This window comes from Haematobia irritans, chromosome 4 (genome assembly GCF_050003625.1).
Source record: "Haematobia irritans isolate KBUSLIRL chromosome 4, ASM5000362v1, whole genome shotgun sequence".
In the NCBI taxonomy this organism is placed as follows: Eukaryota; Metazoa; Arthropoda; class Insecta; order Diptera; family Muscidae; genus Haematobia; species Haematobia irritans.
The window spans coordinates 14,804,951-14,819,234 of NC_134400.1; the positions used below are offsets into that span (position 1 = coordinate 14,804,951).

Consider the following 14,284-nt stretch of genomic DNA (forward strand, 5'->3'; position numbering starts at 1 on the left):
TCTATTAGGTGGTCGAACAGCTCTTCCTGATCCAGTGAAGTATGTTTTATCTACCGGGTCTCCTACTTGATTACAATCATTATGATCAGTGCTTGGCATATCGGATATTGACTCCCTGTCCTCCTCATTTGCGTGTTCCTCAAAGCCACCTCCCTCTTGAGGATGTTCCACTGACGTACCATCCCTAAGTTCTGAAAGGTCGTTGTGTAGCTCCCTTTCTAACGGATGATGTTCGTTCACTACTGGTCTAATACAATTAACTTTCCCTTTGTTAATGCGACGTATATGTTCGCGAGTCCTTCTGTACACAACACCATCATCAGTCTTGACTATATACGATCTTGGGGATCCTGCCTTTCTCACTACAATTGCAGGGTACCAACAGGAGGACGGTTCCTTCTTAAAGAAAACTCTCTCACCTGATCCAATTGGTTCTAAGTCTCTAGTATTACGGTTATAATTTCGGGCAATCTTTCTATCTCTATTCTTCATCTGTCTTTCATACTCCTCCACATTGATGAGTCTCGGTTCGTAATTACTATCCAAGGTTGGAATCTTTGTGCGAAGTTGTCGAGACATCAGTAACTCTGATGGGCTGGGTAGGCCTTCCTTTGGTGCCGTCCTAAAATTCAACAACGCTATGTAAGGATCTGAACCGTCTTCGTCACATTTAAACAACATTTTCTTAATGGTCTGAATCGATCTTTCGGCTAATCCATTTGACCGAGATAAATACGGGCTTGATGTAACATGTTCTATTCCCCAAGTTCGACAGAAGTCACCAAATAGTTCTGAATTGTATGGAGGCCCATTGTCTGACATAAATACCTGGGGTATACCATGTCTGCTAAATATTGACTTCAACCTAGTAATGACCTGAGCACTCGAATATCCATTAGGCAAGAGTTCAACTTCGATATATTTGGAAAAATAATCAACAACTAGTATGTACTTGTTTTTCTTGAACTGGAAAATATCTGATCCAACCTTGTACCAGGGCATATTTATGACTTCATGGGACATTAGATCCATTTTCGGGTTTGAATTGGAATACTTAAGACAAATCTCGCAATTTAGTACCATATTTTTTATATCATTGTTCATAGCGGGCCAATAAACCGAAGCGCGAGCCATGCTTAAACATCTGTTTACTCCGAAATGTCCCTCATGAAGTTTTACTAAAATATGCCCTTGTAATTTCTTTGGTATGACTATTTGATTATTTTTCAAAAGTATATCATTAATTATATTTAAATCATCCTTTATCTTATGGAAAATCATCGTGCCACCATCTATTTCAACTTTTTTAGGCCATCCATTCCTAACGTACCCTTTCACCAAACTAAGTACTTTATCATCCGTCTGTTCCTTCCTAATATTCTCCAACTCTAAAGAAATATTTAATTCCTTTATATGAGCCATGACTAAATTACAATGCAATTCAATATCCCGATCTATATCACCTAGTGTGTCCGGTAATGGCGCCCTAGAAAGTGTGTCTGCAATATAAAGGTACTTGCCAGGTCTGTATTGCACTTGCAGGTCATAAGCCTGGAGTCTGAGCATAAATCGCTGCAACCTTGCTGGTATCCTATAAAGGGGTTTCTTGAAAATATTCACAAGAGGCTTGTGATCAGTCTCCACTATTATCCTAGTTCCATATACAAACTGGTGAAATTTCACACAACCGAATAAAATAGCAAAAAGCTCCTTCTCAATCTGTGCATATGCCATTTGACAATCTGTCAATGATGCTGATGCATAGCCAAGGGGCTGTCCACTATGCATGAGTGCCGCACCTACGGCAAATTTAGATGCATCGACAGATAAAACTAACTCTTTTCGTCTATCAAAATAGCCTAATACAGGTGTTTTTGTTATAAACAACTTGAGGTCCTCAAATTCCTTCTGATGCTGATCCGTCCAATGCCATTCAATGTCCCTCTTTAAAAGCTCTCTTAAATGTCTGTTCCTATCAGCTAAATTTGGAATGAATGATCTTAAATAGTTGATCATGCCCATGAATCTTTGTAGCTCCTTAACCGATTTCGGAGCTGGTAATTTCATAATCGTCTCAATTTTATCATTGTCAGCCTTTATACCGTTTTCATTGAAGATGTGCCCAATAAATTTAAGTTCGTTTACACCAATTTTCGTCTTCTTCTGATTAAATTTAATGCCCACAGACCTGGCTCTCTCAAGAACTTCCCTTAGTATTCTGTCATGTTCATGCCTCGATGATGCGTGAATCAAAAAATCGTCTATGTATATCACCAAACCATTTATATCCCCAAATAAGCGCAGCATTTCTCCATGAAAAATTTCTGGAGCCGCGTTGATTCCAAATGGAAGCCTCAGAAATCTATAGCGTCCAAAAGGAGTATTAAAGGTACATAATTTTGATGAACTCTCCCCTAAGGGTATCATCCAAAACCCTGAGTTAGCATCTAAAGTACTGAAATACTTTGAACCCCTCAACTTAGCCTTGCAGTCCTCAATAGTTGGAAACGGGAAATGAGGTCGGAGTATAACTGCATTCAAATTCTTTGGGTCTAAACATAATCTTAGGCGCCCGTTTGGTTTCTTAACCAAAACAATCGAGTTAACCCATTCGGTCGGTTCAGTAACGCGTGTCAAAACTCCCATATCAACCAGACGATTCAATTCATGTCTAAGACTGTCATGTAGACTGAATGGAATTCTCCTTGGAGGGTCTACCACAGGAACAGCGTCCTCTTTCAATTTTAACTCGTACTCCCTTTCTAGACGACCTAGACCACAAAACACGTCTCTGTATTCTTCTATGATCTTATCAGAATCAATTACATTTATCCGATCTACTAATTTCATTGCCTCCGCTGTTCTTAGACCAATAATATCATCACAATTCATTTTTAGAATATGAAAATCAGAGACATAGTTAGTATTTTTATACTTAAAATTTAATGTTATTTTTCCCATAAGGGGTAGTTCCTCACCACTAAATGTTAGAATTCTTTTATCAGATTGCTTAATTAATCCTTCCATATTAAGACCTGTTACAGTGTTTATAGATAAAATATCCGTTTGCGCACCTGTGTCTATTTGACATTTTAATAACTTGCCTTCAGCCTCAACTTCCACAAACCATTTTTGTTTTTTATCGTTTTTGACGGGATGTAGTAGATGAATCTTCTTTAGATCTGCTTTTTGCTCTTTTATTACGCCGATAAACACATCATCATCATTGTCGTTATTGTCCTCTTCTTCGTTAAGTGCCTTAACGAATTTATTGTTGTTTCTATTGTTGTAGTTGGTTTTTCGTTTTGCATAGCACATTTTTGCAAAGTGGTTTCTTTTTTGACAATAATTACATATGACTCCCCATGCTGGGCATCTTTCCTTATGCACACTTCCACACTTATTGCAAACCGTTATTTTTTTGTTGTTGTTTACTTTGTCAAGCACTGCCACCGCAAATGCCGGTTCCTCTATATGATCATTTTGCAACAAAGACGCATCTTCCTTCACTGATTCCATATTTTTGGCAATCTGAACAGCTTTATCCAACTCGATTTTGCCCTCTCCAAGAAGTCTCTCTTTTATGTAAGATTTTTGTGCTGCCAGGCCACAAATAAAAATATCCTTTACCAGCTCTTCTCTCAGCTCTTTGAAATCGCAGTTTAGACTTAGATTCTTTAGTGCAGTAATATACTCATCAATTGTCTCATCGACCCTTTGCTTTCGCATAAAAAACTTGTGGCGCTCAACCGCAATGTTTGCTTTTGGCAAGAAGTAATTGTCAAAGCGTTTGATTAATTCTTCATATGCGACCTTGTCCACATCGATGTTAAATGAATTGAATATCTGCAACGATTCTGGTCCCATTTGATGGAGAAGTATTGCAACTTTTCGCTGATCTGACTGACTTTCCAGATTTGATGCTCTCATATATATTTTAAATTGCGTTTTCCATGTAGACCAGGACATAGCTAAATTGGTGCACTTAACATTTAGATGTTGTATATTATTTGGAGCGTATGGTGGTAATATTTCATTTTTTTCAGTCATCTTTAACTGTTCTTTTGCACTTCTTTTGTACTTATTCTTTCCTTCGTGTTGATTTGCTGCGCTAAATCACACCTGACACCATGTAACGTTATGAACAGAATGAGTTTTTATTTCAGATATCATTGCATTACAACTACTATTACAAAATGTCTTATACTACTATAAGTAATCAAATACCGAGTATTTATATGTTATGTTAACATTACAACATATAGAAAATTTTGCAAAATTTTATTTCTATCGAAAATTTTCTCAAAATTGTATTCCTATCGAAAATTTTGCCAAAATTTTATTTCTATCGAAAATTTTATCAAAATTTTATTTCTATAGAATAATTTGTCAGTATTTTATTTCTATAGAAAATTTTCTGAAAATTTTATTTCTATAAAAAATTTTATTTCTATAGAAAATTTTCTGAAATTGTTTTCTATATAAAATTTGGCCAAAACTTTATTTCTATAAAAAAGTTTGTCCAAATTTTATTTCTATAAAAAATTTTCGCAAACTTTTATTTCTATAGAAAATTTTGTCAACATTTTTCGACTTTAGTATCCTTAGCAATGGCTAACTAAAAATCAATATCGAGAATAAGAATATCTTACAAGTTTCTCCTGACGATTTTCTTGAGTGTATCACATTTGTCATAATATCGCTAAAGCACACCTACAAAAAAACCCAACGTTTCTAACACTTTCCATCTCTTGTTTTCTCTCTTCCCTGCTGTCACTTATCACTTATTGCGAAATTAAATCTTTCACGTTTTGCCATTGCGAACACAGTACCGACACTCCCAAACTGGATTTGAAATAAGAATTAACTTAAAATCAGGCGATAAACTCGTGCCTTTCTCATACTATTGGGCCTTATACATATGCGTTTGGATGTGTGTATTTTGTTTTGAATTTGTAAAAATTATTTGTTCGTAATAAACAATAAAAGTCCATATATAAATTTTTGTTTGTATATATATATATAGGTAGTATTCAGCGTCTTCTTTGGGTTGTCATCATCAATATACGCATACAAATTTATTAACGACGCTGACACAGCAGTTTTTTTTAAATAGACTGTCACGTTTTTTGGTTCAAAATTAGCAACAACACGTTTTTTCTGTGCATATGCCGGGGGACAGGCCCCCGCGATTTTAACAACACCGCATGCTATTATTACCGATCCAACAACAATTAATTTTTATAAATACCGCTGAAGTGAGCAATATTTAATTTCCAAATGGGGCATTATGGTATATAGGCGTCGTCATACATGCCTAGTTTAATTCCATGGAAAGGTACAGTTATGGTTCTTATTGAAAGTTTTCATTGTTGTCGTTGAAGGTTTTGCAATATGTTCCAGTTCAAGGGGATATTTTTATGCCATTATCCAACATACACACAGAAAAGGAATATGATCACTAGAGCAAAGTGTCATTAGTAGGATGACGGTTATCAGCCTGAACTTTTCTGGACAATTTTGATTTTTCGAAATCGCATTTGCAACTCGGAAACCCTTAAAAAATTTTCTATAGAAATAAAATTTTGAGAAAATTTTTTATAGAAATAAAATTTTGCAAAAAATTTCTATAGAAATAAAATGTTGCAAACATTTTCTATAGAAATAAAATTTTGACAAAATTGTCTATAGAAATAAAATGTTGACAAAATTTTCTATAGAAATAAAATTTTGACAAAATTTTCTATAGAAATAAAATGTTGCAAACATTTTCTATAGAAATAAAATTTTGACAAAATTGTCTATAGAAATAAAATGTTGACAAAATTTTCTATAGAAATAAAATTTTGACAAAATTTTCTATAGACATAAAATTTTGACAAAATATTCTATAGACATAAAATTTTGACAAAATATTCTATAGAAATAATATTGTGACAATATTTTCTATAGAAATAAAATTTTCACAAAAATTTCTATAGAAATAAAATTTCTACAATATTTTCTATAGAAATAAAATTTTGAGAAAATTTTCTATGGAAATAAAATTTTGACAACATTTTCTATAGAAATAAAATTTTGAAAAAATGTATGATAGACATAAAATTTTCACAAAATTTTCTATAGACATAAAATTTTGACAAAATATTCTATAGAAATAAAATTGTAACAATATTTTCTATAGAAATAAAATTTTCACAAAAATTTCTATAGAAACAAAAATTTTTACAATATATTCTATAGAAATAAAATTTTGAGAAAATTTTCTATAGAAATAAAATATTTTCTATAGAAATAAAATTTTGAGAAAATTTTCTATAGAAATAAAATTTTGACAAAATTTTTTATATAAATAAAATTTTGCAAAAATTTTCTATAGAAATAAAATATTGACAAAATATTCTATAGAAATAAAATTGTAACAATATTTTCTATAGAAATAAAATTTTCACAAAAATTTCTACACAAATGAAATTTCTACAATATTTTCTATAGAATTAAAATTTTGATAAATTATTCTGTAGAAATAAAATATTTTCTATAGAAATACAATTTTGACAAAATTTTCTATAGAAATAAAATGGTGACAAAATTTTCTATAGAAATAAAATTTTGACAAAATTTTCTATAGAAATAAAATGTTGACATTTTTTATAGAAATAAAATTTACACAAAATTTTCTATAGAAATAAAATATTTTCTATAGAAATAAAATTTTGAGAAAATTTTCTATAGAAATAAAATTTTGACAAACTTTTTTTATAGAAATAAAATTTTGCAAAAATTTTCTATAGAAATAAAATATTGACAAAATATTCTATAGAAATAAAATTGTAACAATATTTTCTATAGAAATAAAATTTCTACAATATTTTCTATAGAATTAAAATTTTGAGAAATTTTTCTATAGAAATAAAATATTTTCTATAGAAATAAAATTTTGACAAAATTTTCTATAGAAATAAAATGGTGACAAAATTTTCTATAGAAATAAAATGTTGACATTTTTTATAGAAATAAAATTTAAACAAAATTTTCTATAGAAACAAAATATTGACAAAATTTTCTATAGAAATAAAATGTTGACAAAACTTTCTATAGAAATAAAATTTTGAAAAAAAAATCCTATATGTTAGATATAAAATGTTGACAAAATTTTCTATAGAAATTTAATTTTGGCAAAATTTTCTATATAAATAAAATTTTCTATAGAAATAAAATTTTGACAAAATTTTCTAAAGAAATAAAATTTTGACAAAATTTTCTATAGAAATTTAATTTCGACAAAATTTTCTAAAGAAATAAAATTTTGACAAAATTTTCTATAGAAATAAAATTTTGACAAAATTTTCTAAAGAAATACAATTTGCCAAAATTTTCTAAGAAAATAAAATTTTGACAAATTTTTCTATAGAAATAAATTTTTGACAAAATTTTCTATAGAAATAAAATTTTGACAAATAAAAAAGTAATTGCTCCAATTGATATTTTTTTCTGTGTAGAGGGGGCATTGAAATTCAGCGCAAATCCTTATATACCTTTGAGATTGATTCTCAATTTTTAGTATTTCAGTTTCTATTGTTTGTGGCTGTACTTTTCAATGAAATATTTAAGAATTGTTGTTCTATCCTTATATCCTATATTCTCATATCCTTTTGCCATAACCATGGCAAAAATAGAATTTGTTATGAATATGGGAGCAAAGAAGACAGCCAATAACACGTCAATGTATGTGAAAAAAGGAAATGATAAAACTCTGGTCATCATGCTTATATCACCTAAACACATGGCCGCCTTTTTTTCCGAAAACCTAAGTGTTTATACTGAAAGGACAAAACCTTAGTCTCGATAACTTTGAAGGATAATGTAAATAACCAAACAAAAATGAGAAATTGCCAAAATAATATTATAAGCGCATTTAGACAGATGACAAAGGTAAGAGAGGAATATTAACCCTTAGCATAGTAGAATGAGAATTAAAACACGCCTTAAAAGAGAATAAAAGCAAGTCCAAAAATAAAATATGACTGAGAGACTGATGAACATCTGGGAGGAATACAGTAGATACCAGATATATATAAGAAACTCTAAAAAAACATAATTTTTGTTTTTAATATGCGTTTTTTGTAGTTTTTAGGCAATTGGTGTTCATTAGAAAAAAATACTATGGCGATTGACTTTTCTTACTTGCGTTTCTTAAATGCATAACCTACTGTGATGAGCCATATACCCCACACCTAGTAAAACAAAATGAATGGAAATGAATGAACCCTTTCAAGCTAATAATAAAATAAAATAATAAAAATATTTATTTAAAAATATATTTGTTTTTGCCAATTCTTAGTTTAAAAACCCGAATTCAGTGTATGTGGCTACTTTTTTTGCTTTTGTTTTTTTACAAGTATCCTTCTCCTGCTTTCCTCTTTAGAGTGATATATGTATGTATATGTAATGTCTGCTGACATTTGAAATAAAAATTACAATCAGATGTTTGGCGCCTTTACTGCTGTTTTAGTATAAACAAAAAAGACAGACGTCACCCGATTATCCCTTCAATAATACGAACGATACGTTATTGCTAGATTCACCCCCATTTTGCCCACTATCTTTACTCGCACTGTAAAACACTACATTGACCAGGCGACCATGATTCATTTATACAGCCATACAGTGATCGCCTTATAATTAGAAAGAAATTTACAACATAGAGATTTATAAAAATTTATCAACTCAAAACCAATAGAAAATCTAATGTGGGCTTCAAATATACCTAAATCCTCAAATGGCAAATTGAAACATATTTTCTGGGCGTGGGTTTATATGGGGGCTATAGCAAGCTAATGAATTTATAGAAAATTTTGTCAAAATTCTATTTCTATAAAAAAATTTTTCAACATTTTATTTCTATAGAAAATTTTGTGAAAATTTTATTTCTATTAGATTTTGTCAACATTTTATTTCTATTAGATTTTGTCAACATTTTATTTCTATAGAAAATTTTGTCAAAATTTTTATTTCTTTAGAAAATCAATATTTTATTTCTGTAGAAAATTTTGTCAAAATGTTATTTCTATATGAAATTTTGTCAAAATTTAATTTCTATAAAACATTTTCTCAATATTGTATTTCTATAGAAAATTTTGCTATTGTTTTCAATTTTACCATAGTGGACACGTTACTCTCGAGGAGCGCCGCTGCACACTTTTGAAAACCATATATTGGGTATCGCAAACATATTTTACCATCGGGTAGAGGACTAAATGATCTATCTATATGGGCATCCATCATCCGAAAAGATCCCAAAAATTAAAATAATTTTTCAATATATTTTTACTAAGGGGTCCACAGTGCAAAAAACTATGCTGCTTACGGTAGGGAGACTAGGTTCATTGGAAAAAAACGCTTTTTACATGATCTAAAGTTACGTCAAGTACGGTGGCACATGCACTAAAACTGTGGCACAACGTGTGAAACATTCAGAAATATCACCAGCATTACTTTTTTCTGCCTTTAAACCCAGTGTAATAATTCTGTGACTGTCACTGTATGTAAACGCACGTAAGAAAACAGATTTATTGATTTTTTATCCAAAGCGTTTTGTAGAAATATTTAAATATTATATGACTTTGGATTTCTGACGTATACACAGTGGAGAGACTTGCCACATGAAAGAAAAAATAGTCACCATTATTCCACAAATTTCCCGGCTATAGCTCATCAATGGCAAAGACGACTTCGTCCAACTTCTTTTTTTACTCCTTATATTTGTGCATAATACGAAAAATAGTGGGATGCAATCCAGTCCTCAGCCCTTTTGCTTGTGTTAACGTTTTGTGTTATATATTGCGTTAAAATTTTATTTCTATAGAAAATTTTGTCAAAATATTATTTCTATAGAAAATTTTGTCAAAATTTTATTTCTATAGAAAATTTTGTCAAAATTTTATTTCTATAGAAAATTTTGTCAAAATTTTATTTCTATAGAAAATTTTGTCAAAATTTTATTTCTATAGAAAATTTTGTCAAAATTTTATTTCTATAGAAAATTTTGTCAAAATTTTATTTCTATAGAAAATTTTGTCAATATTTTATTTCTATAGAAAATCTTGTCAACATTTTATTTCTAAAGAAAATTTTATCAAAATTTTAATTCTACAGACAATTTATTTCTATAGAAAATTTTGTCAACATTTTATTTCTATAGAAAATTTTGTCAAAATTTTATTTCTTTAGAAAATTTTGTCAAAGTTTTATTTCCATAGGAAACTTTGTCAAAATTTTATTTCTATAGAAAATTTTGTCATAAATTTATTTCTATAGAAAATTTTGTCAAAATTTTATTTCTATAGAAAATTTTATCATTTTTTTTGTTTTGGATAGAATGATAGAATTTTATTTCTATAAAAAATTTTTCTGAAAATTTTATTTCTATAGAAAATTTTGCCAAAATTATATTTTTTAATATTTTTATATTTACATATTTAATTATACCATTGTTTACTACATAATATTGTTACCTAGTTTATATTTGTTTATATACCTTTTTTGGTGCTTAAAGTTTATTGAAACATTTTTGTAATGCCGGTTCTTAGGTCTATTTAGTGACTCACTTAGTTACTTAGTACGATAATAAATGAAATATTTCATTGTAGTTTAAATTAAATGGAGAGATACAAGGATTCAAAGTTGTATCTACTAAATGCTCAAGAAGTAAAGTCTGCACTAAGTCTATAAAACGACCCGATAAGATCCCAGCCTACCATAGACCTCCTTGGAGGCTATGTCCACCACATTGCTCTGATATTTGTGCCCAGTGAATGGAATCAAAAAGAAATTATAGGAGCTTGAGTCATATTACTATTTTACTTTTTCTACTTTTGCGCGCTTATGTCTACGCTACCCTGCGCTTTTCTGTTTTTTGCATTTTATAAATTTAATTTGTAAAATATATTTTCAGTAAATAAATAAATAAATTATAGGAGCGACATCTATAGAATAAAGTAGGTGATCCGATAAGAACAAAGTCTATGGTAGAAGTTCTTTGGGGCTATGACTTACACATTTCTCTGATATTTGTGCACGGTGAGTAAAAAAAAGTTTAATGATCGAATAAGAACACAGGCTATCATAGATCTCCTTGGAAATCTCCAGTGAGTGGAAACAATTTGAAATCTCGAGAGCGAAATGTATAGAATAAAGTTGACGAGGCTGCCATCCGTAACCCAATTTGACTGTGATGAGTTGAGATGTGTGAAAGATCAATATTTTCTTTTCCAAGCGGGAATAATTCCAAATTATCATTTTACACTTCCCAAAAACGATGGTTATCACCTTTCCGACTGTAGAAACTGTATTCAACTTCTTCCATGTATCATCGACATTCATTAAGATTTTTCTTTTGCTGCTTTAGGTGTGGAATTTTGTCACAGCTGCTTTAATTGTGCTCTTCGATGCTAATATGGTCTTTTAGTATTTTTGAAAAATATTTACTTCCTGACTGAAATTTCGGCCATCTCCGAGAATATAGTGCACAATATTAGGTTAAGTTAGGTATAGTGGCAGGCCGATATTTCAAGCTAACTTAGACCATTGATACCACAGTGGTGAACTTCTCTCTTATCACCATCGCTGAAAAACTTTTTGGTGTTCGGTCGGTGCAGTGATTGAACCCACGACCCTTTCTATACAAGGCGGGTATGCTAACCGTTGCGCCACGGTGGCTCACTTAGTAAAATGCTGTTGAGGAATTCTTGCTTATTATGTTTCAGGAAACAAAATTTCGAATGAAAAATTTATCCTGCAGATGTACAGATGGCTTCCTGGCACGGTTGCCACTCGAGCCAAAAATAATCTACCAAAATTTGAAAAAAATTCTATCAAAAACTACCAAACAAAAGAAAACTTCTATTTTTTTTTATAGAAAATTTTGCCAAAATTTTATTTCTATAGAAAAATTTGACAAAATTTTATTTCTATAGAAAATTGTGACAAAATTTTATTTTTATAGTAAATTTTGGCAAATTGTTATTTCTATAGAAAATTTTGACAAAATTTTATTTCTATAGAAAATGTTGACCAAATTTTATTTTGACGATATTTCATTTCTATATACAATTTTGTCAAAATTTTATTTCTATAGAAAATATTTTTTTTCTATTTCTATAGAAAATTTTATCGAAATTTTATTTCAATAGGAAATTTTTGGAGAGGAATATTTCGCAAAATCTACCAAAACATCAATAATTCTACCAATCTTGCAAACAGTAAAAAATCTACCATTTTTGGTAGAATTCTACCAACTGTGGCAACCGTGCTCCTGGTCATAAAACTATGAAAAAATAGAAGAAAATATTCTATCTTTGGTCAATTTGTTTCTTTTGGTCTAAAAGATTTGAGGATATGATCAGGGTATTATTAAATCGATGGCAATATTATGATGTAATATCAAGCGTATTATGCCAACTTACTTTGCTTCCAAACGAGCCTTACAGACTATCTTCGGTTTTTAGACATAAAGGACATAAAAGTTTGTAAAATTGTTGCCCCTATTCCGAAGTAATGTAAAACTTCTGGTAGCACCGTACACTACTGGTGACTACAAACAATGGAAAAAATTCACAAAACGTGTGGCAATTCTAATAAGGGATGTTGTTTGCTATTGCTGTCTGTACTTGCATCAATCACAACCCTGAATGCCGACACTTTTTCTATTATTTAACATTATTTTTTTTCTTAAGTAACATTTGCAATATACGAAATAACCTTAAACCAAATGTCCCTAACAACTCAATTTGCAATGATTATAACCCCAGGAGTTTTAGTTAAGTAATAGTTTAAGGATAGCAAAAAAATATGTATTGTGTCAACTTTTACATTTTATTTTCATACTGAAAGTGGGGTGGTTTCATCATTTCTGGTCTTTTTTTCTTGGTCATGATTGGAAAAATATTTAATAATATATTATCATAACAATATACAAATTATATGCCAATCCCGGTAGAGGTGTACACGTGAGTAATATTTTACTCACGCACGATATTGTTTGGTAGGACACACACACACGAATTTATTTTCGTGACTCACACTCACGCACGACATTTAGTTTATTAATCACGCACACTCACGCCGTTGTCATCAGCGTGAGTCACAAAAATTTTGGTGAGTCGCGACAATTTCTTATCACGTGCACTTCTCTATTTTTCACCATCGTAACCTTTTCAAGGAACTACCCTCTATACCTCCCATCCTTTTACAATATATAGATATATATGAGCACACAGGTCTTTTCTAGATTATATTTTCGAATTCTCGTATTTTGGTTGAAGTAAAAAACTATTTTACTTACTTGTTTTACTTATTTAAAGAAACACTTTTAAAGTTTTCTTGTGTATCCTTTTGTTGTGTATCCTTGGTGGTGCAGTGAAAAAATGTTGTCCACACTTTCAACTTTCAAATTGTCACAAGCTACACTTAGTTTAACAATTATTTCATTTGTATTTATTTGGTAGAATCGATATTTTATATCAGTTGATTTTATTTTCTTTTTTTTGTATTTTTTTGGTTGAAAGAAAAACTAGCACATTATCCGGTCGTATGAAGAACTTAAATAAACCGCTAATAACATCTCACTTGATACATTAACAGAGACACTATATTTCGCTGGGAATATTTGACATTTGTAGAAGAGTTCGATGTCGATAATTGTTCTAGAACGCCGTAGAAACTATGGAATAGACACACGATAAAACAAACAGGTAGTGCCTGCGAAACAGATGATTCTAATCCTTTTTAGTGTTCTCTTTTCCAATCGTCAAATAAAAATAAACAAGTATATACAGCACTAAGCTCGGCCGGGCCGAATCTTTAATACCCACCACCATGAACCAAATATTAGGGTTTCCTTTGAAATTTCAGGAGGGCTTGAGGACTTGAGGACTTGAGGACACTTCCCGAAGATAAATTTAAAGATTTCACCTATGAGGACTATACCAGATTCTGGATTTATAAGAGCAATTTTTGTTTGAGTTTTAGAGGAATCATTAACATCTCTTGTAAGTGTGCAAGAAAATTATAAAATAACGTCTGGATTTGAAATTTTAAATCTGTAGAAGTAAAATCTGGAAATTTTACATTGAGTTTCAAGCAATTTTCATGATGACTGCGCCTTCTACACCCTCAAGAAGTGAAGTCTGTATGGAGGCATTACCAACTGGACCGATAAAAACTTAATCCGATACACGTTTTTGTGAGCCTAAAATACCAGAATATTTACAATTTCAGGCAA

General features: G+C 30.4%; 1 protein-coding gene across 1 annotated transcript in view; it reads right to left on the reverse strand.

The window, feature by feature from the left end:
- NaPi-III (Na[+]-dependent inorganic phosphate cotransporter type III) overlaps positions 1 to 13,646 on the reverse strand; it is a 37,501-nt gene extending 23,855 nt beyond the window's left edge. The window contains exon 1 of the mRNA XM_075305109.1: positions 13,346 to 13,646. The gene's annotated coding sequence lies outside the window, so the exon portion shown is untranslated. The remainder of the gene's footprint in view (positions 1 to 13,345) is intronic.
- Between the last annotated feature and the right edge of the window lie 638 nt (positions 13,647 to 14,284).